This window comes from Hyaena hyaena, unplaced genomic scaffold, assembly GCF_003009895.1.
Source record: "Hyaena hyaena isolate Hyena2069 unplaced genomic scaffold, ASM300989v1 scaffold_2708, whole genome shotgun sequence".
NCBI classification, from domain to species: Eukaryota; Metazoa; Chordata; class Mammalia; order Carnivora; family Hyaenidae; genus Hyaena; species Hyaena hyaena.
The window spans coordinates 3,456-9,059 of record NW_024083346.1 but is presented as its reverse complement, the minus strand read 5'-3'; the positions used below and the strand labels follow the sequence as shown (position 1 = coordinate 9,059).

At 49.8% G+C, this 5,604-nt stretch overlaps 2 non-coding genes across 2 annotated transcripts; one reads left to right on the top strand and one right to left on the bottom strand.

Moving 5' to 3' along the window:
- Nucleotides 1–3,706: 3,706 nt before the first annotated feature.
- On the bottom strand, nucleotides 3,707–3,777 carry TRNAG-CCC. The gene has a single exon. It is a non-coding gene; the product is annotated as a tRNA-Gly (tRNA).
- Nucleotides 3,778–5,283: 1,506 nt separating this feature from the next.
- Nucleotides 5,284–5,354, top strand: TRNAG-CCC. Its single transcript has one exon. It is a non-coding gene; the product is annotated as a tRNA-Gly (tRNA).
- Nucleotides 5,355–5,604: the final 250 nt, after the last annotated feature.

The window sequence follows — 5,604 nt, the reverse complement described above, 5'->3', positions numbered from 1 at the left end:
ACGAACCGCGAGATCATGACCTAAGCGAAAGTCGGATGCTCAACCGACTAAGCCACCCAGGCGCCCCAAAACTGAATAAACCTTTAAGAAAAAATTTTAATACCGAATCAAGATACTGATTCAGTATGTATATAATATATATAAAATGCATATATATTAATTTAAGGTTTATTTTTGAGAGAGACAGAACATGGGTGGGGGAGGGGCAGAGAGAGAGGGAGACATACAAGGCACAGAGCCCAAAACAGGGACACCTGTCGGTTGTCCCAGGTGCCCCTGAACCAAGATATATATTAAAGCTATGTCATGACAAAATTGTTCTTAAACTGGGAAAACAGTTGATTCTCATCAAAAGAATAAATTAAGGGGCACCCAGGTGGCTCAGTTAGTTCGGCGTCCCACTCTTGATTTCTGCTCAGGTCATGATCTCAGGGTTTGTGAGACAGAGGCCGAGTTGGCCTCGGTGCCCACAGCTCACCGTGTGAAGCCTGCTGGGATTCTCTCTCTCCCGCTCTCTCTCGCTCTCTCTCTCCCCCACCCACCCCTTCCCTGCTCAAGCGTGCTTCTGCTCACCTACTCTCTTTTGCTCTGTCTCTCTCAAATTAAATAAATAAACTTTAAAAACAAAATAAATTCATCACATTAACAACTTAAAAGAAGGAGATCATAATGTAATCACAAACACAGAAAAGGTGTTGGAAGAAATTCATATGGGTTTATGATTTTTAAAAACCTCTTAGTGACACGGGAATAGAATAGAACAGCTCTAATCTGCTTAAGGGTAGCCTCCAAATCAAAATAAACAAACAAACAAAAAATCCTCAGCACAGATAGTTGATGACAAAATACGGACCCCTCCCCCAACCCTTAGCCATCAGGAACCATCAGCAAGCAGACAAATAGGCCCACAGTCCCACCGTTTCTCTTCACCACGGTCATGAAGATCTTAGCCAGTGAGAAAAGGCCAGAAAAAGTATTAGAAGAGAAAAGCGAAAAATGAACACTATCACTATTTGCATACAGCATATACATTGCTAGAACTATTAAGAGATAGGAGTTTAGTTGAGGTACACACGAAAAACCAGAGAAAGGGGGCGAAACTGAGGATTCAGAAAACGAAGGTGTTAAAGACGGTGTCAGTGTTCAATGATCATAGCAATCATAATTCAGTCCCATGTGCTGGGGAGGCCTGAGTGGGGTGGGGGAGGGGATATGATCCCTACCCTCCACCATAAGGTAAATCCCTTCAGCGTGCACCAGGCACCAAAATGTGAAACGGACCCGCAAGTGATCTTAGTTGCTCTTAACGCAGCAGGTATTCCCGTGATCTCAAGAGAAAGCAAGGATTTCAGAAATAAGACAAAAAGATTCTTTCTTAATGAAGAGGCTGATTAAGTGACTACTTCAAGAATCTCCGTTCATCAAAGCACAGAATCAAGGGTAAAAACTCAGGTCTCAATTTGGGCAAATGTATTTGCAGCCCAAGATATTTAATGACTTCTTGCAAAACAAGCGGAAAAAGACGGACCTATACAAAAATCACCAAGGGTGGGGGGGGGAACCTTCTAGGAGAAAAGTCACGTGGCTAACAAACGTGTAACGGTACCCCAATTCATTACCAATAAGGGCTTTACAAACGAACCGCCCACGAGAGAACGTTACAGACGGGCAAAATAACACCAAAACCGCTGCTAATTAAATGGGGTAGGGGATGAGGTAGAAGATTCTGACCTGGTAAAGCATGGGAGTGGTTGATTAAAGGGCTAATCCTATTTACTCCTTCATCTGTGTGTAGCTTACACAGGTGTGTGCACTACAAGCGGTTGTACTGCTGTACATACAGGTTCTGTGCATTTTATGCATGTTACAAGTTTTCGACACCCCACATACGCACACCCCGATGAATCTTATGACAGAGAGAAGGTTGTTGAGATTCCAAGATTTTGTTCCCAGAGAAAGGTGTGGGCGTGACTCTTCACCACATGCCTCCGAGGACAACCCTATGCAGACGAGGCCCCCGAAGTTGACTTTGGGTTGGTGTGAACTCAAAGACCCCTCTAACCGTGACTGAAATCACCCGTCCTTTACTTGTATCGTTTGAACACTCAGAAAAGGCTGCAGGCGGGAGCCATAACCCTGCAGAGGGCTCCTCTGCTTTCTCCTTGCTTAGTTCACCTCCCACAGCTCCTTTTTCCTCCTTTCCTCTAAGCTCTCTAAAACTTTGTCGTGCAAGTCCTGCCCGTGTGCTCCTCCCCCCACCCCCGCCCCCGCCCCCGCCCCTTTCCTCCAGCGTCGTCACTGAAGATGGAGGGAAGAAGGGGAGGAGGAGGAGGAGGAGACCGTCTGAAAACGGAGCAAGTTTCCCACAGTCCTGGGGGAGGATAAGGAAGGGAGGCAAAGACCACTTTCTGTTGTTGGTCTTTCCGCAGACGGTCAAGGGGAATTTCGAGGGCTGGTACAGGCTTTAACACCTTTACTCCATCCAGTAGGTAAGTCACCACTTTCCTTTACATCAAGAAGGACTTCTCCTCCCTCCCCCATCCCCACCTTCTAAATCCTGATTCCTGTTTACAATGAAAAGTGTGTCTCACAGTTCAAACTTTATTCGTTAAATTTCAGATATCGAAGAATTTAAAAATAACGACGAATACGACTCCAATGGTTCCAACACAGTATCGCCATCATTCTGTACTCAGAGGTAGAAAGGCTCCCGCAGAACAACGCAACTCTCGAAATGGGTCAAATCAAGTTTATTTTTAAAACGGAGAGGGGGGCCTCCCCCAGTATCACCAATCTTCCTTTTTAAGCTACTGTTAGGTAGGCGGATGCGCCAAAGATTTTTCGGATGAAAATTAATCACCTGTAGTCTCCAACAGTTACTCACTCACCCGGTACCCTCATCTCGGAATCCTTTGAAGGAGCGTCCAAGAGGTGGAAAATAAACCCGGACCAACAGTTCCCAGAGTCTTTAGTTCTTTCCCCCTTACTTAAAATCCGCTTCTCGGGCTAACCCCTGTTGAGGCGCATTGCCAGGCGCCTGGGACCCTCCGCGAACAGCAGCGACGCGCCCGCGGGACGAGCGCAGGCGGCGGCCGCTGACGACGTGAACCTCGCGTTTGCGGGTGTCTGGCCGCGCGCAGCAGCTCCCCTCGGGTCCGCGCGGGTCCCTCCCCACCAGCCTCCGCCGTTATTCATGCCCAAGCGTGTCTGCCGGGCCCCCGCGGCTGCCCTCCTCCCGGGACTCTCATGTCCCGATCCTCGCTCCGTGGTGAGACGTGGCCCAGCGGCCAACCGAAGGCCCAGCACGGGCATCCGTGACCCGGCGGCTCTTCGGGTTCCGCGGGTCCTCCAGGGGAAAGGCTGAAAGTAACTGTGGTCTTGGGTGCAAATAGTCTAAACCGCAGGCCCGGCGGAGACACCTGCGGGGCGAATGGTACCACCTGGGAAGCGGGCTGGTAAGTGGCTGCGCCGCCCGCCGCATGCACTTTCGCACAACCCCAGTGTAGATCGACTCCTTAAGCCAAGCTTTCCGCTCAGAAAACACCCTGCGGAGGAGTTCGGTTCTCATTTTCCTACGCCTGGAGGTCAGAACCACGAGATGTGCGGACGTGCCTTGTGCAACAGGGAAAGCAAGGAGGCTGCATCTCCCGAAACGGGTGGGGGGTGCGGGTGGGGGTGGGGCGGCCAAAAAGAAAGCGAGCCGGGATGCATTGGCCGGGAATCGAACCCGGGTCTCCCGCGTGGGAGGCGAGAATTCTACCACTGAACCACCAATGCTCCGCCCTGGTATCCGCACATGATGGGTCTCTGAAAAGAATCTCTATAGCGACCTGAGGCTAGGGCGCGGGGCGAGTTAGAAGGTTCCAGAACAGGTTCACACGGTTGTCTTCGCAGCACGGAGCCAACAAACCCGCAGGCACTCGAAGCAAAGGCTTTGGAAGGAGACTTCCATCCAATTAAATTTCAAAGTAAACTGTTACCTTGGCTCACACCACGACTCTGAGAAAGGCGCTTTCCAGCTGTCCCCACAGATGATGATGAGATGTGTTCCTAGGATGACATGTGTTCGAAGATAGTAAGCTGAAGCGAAGAACCTGGAGAGCTCCCCCATATGTTGGGACCAGGAATCATTATGACTTTTTGAAGGACAGGAGCCACAGAGGTAGTTTCAAAAAGAGATGGAGATAAATGTACCCCTGTGTGATGTAGGTGGTAATTGAAAGCGTGTTGGCCAGAGTTGGTGTGTGTCCCTGGTGTTGGGCAGAGGGCAAAGGGAGCCAAAGCTCTTGAAGGTAAAGGTGATGGTGGTTTTCCTTGTTGAGCTCAAGTTTATGACTCAGCTTCCACCTATCCACCTAGCTTGTCTTCTAGCAGGAGAGGCTTCACTGCCCCTGTGACTCCTGTCCTTCGAAAGGTCATAACGACTCCTAGTCCCCAGGGAAAACTGGGAAATCTATGGTTCAATGTCATCAGAGGACCATCATGTTAACATTTCGACCGTCGATATTTATCTGAACATCCGCCTGTACCTTAGAAGGCTAGTCAACCAAGGCCTGTGTGTTACACGCACCCCGGAGTCACCGATGTTAGCTCAGTGCAGCACGGAGTCCAGTTTACAGGAGATTCTCCAAAACAATCATCAGCCACCGTTTTATTATGAACCTTTTTATAATTATGAAAAATCGTGTATCCATCAAAATGCCTTGAACACTTTAAATGCAGGCACGTGTATTTTGATAATGATTACCAGACAGGCTCATTTATTCCTGTACCAAAAAAGAAAAAAAGTTACAAATCCCTGTCTTGACCAAAATGCGTTTCATCATGAGCTCTGTTTTGATTCCCGCCCTTCTTCTAATGATAGTCTGCTTCTGCTTCTTTCATCCCGGGGTTAGAGTTATACCTGCCTAAGGTGGCAAGTTACACTACTTTCTCAGATTCTGTAGGCTCACAGTTCGAGGTTGACGGTTGAAGGTTGGGGTCTTTATCAAGGGGACTGGATGACCTTCCGACGTTTTCCTGCCGGGGTCTGTGGGGACAGCTGGAAAGCGCCTTTCTCAGAGTCGTGGTGTGAGCCAAGGTAACAGTTTACTTTGAAATTTAATTGGATGGAAGTCTCCTTCCAAAGCCTTTGCTTCGAGTGCCTGCGGGTTTGTTGGCTCCGTGCTGCGAAGACAACCGTGTGAACCTGTTCTGGAACCTTCTAACTCGCCCCGCGCCCTAGCCTCAGGTCGCTATAGAGATTCTTTTCAGAGACCCATCATGTGCGGATACCAGGGCGGAGCATTGGTGGTTCAGTGGTAGAATTCTCGCCTCCCACGCGGGAGACCCGGGTTCGATTCCCGGCCAATGCATCCCGGCTCGCTTTCTTTTTGGCCGCCCCACCCCCACCCGCACCCCCCACCCGTTTCGGGAGATGCAGCCTCCTTGCTTTCCCTGTTGCACAAGGCACGTCCGCACATCTCGTGGTTCTGACCTCCAGGCGTAGGAAAATGAGAACCGAACTCCTCCGCAGGGTGTTTTCTGAGCGGAAAGCTTGGCTTAAGGAGTCGATCTACACTGGGGTTGTGCGAAAGTGCATGCGGCGGGCGGCGCAGCCACTTA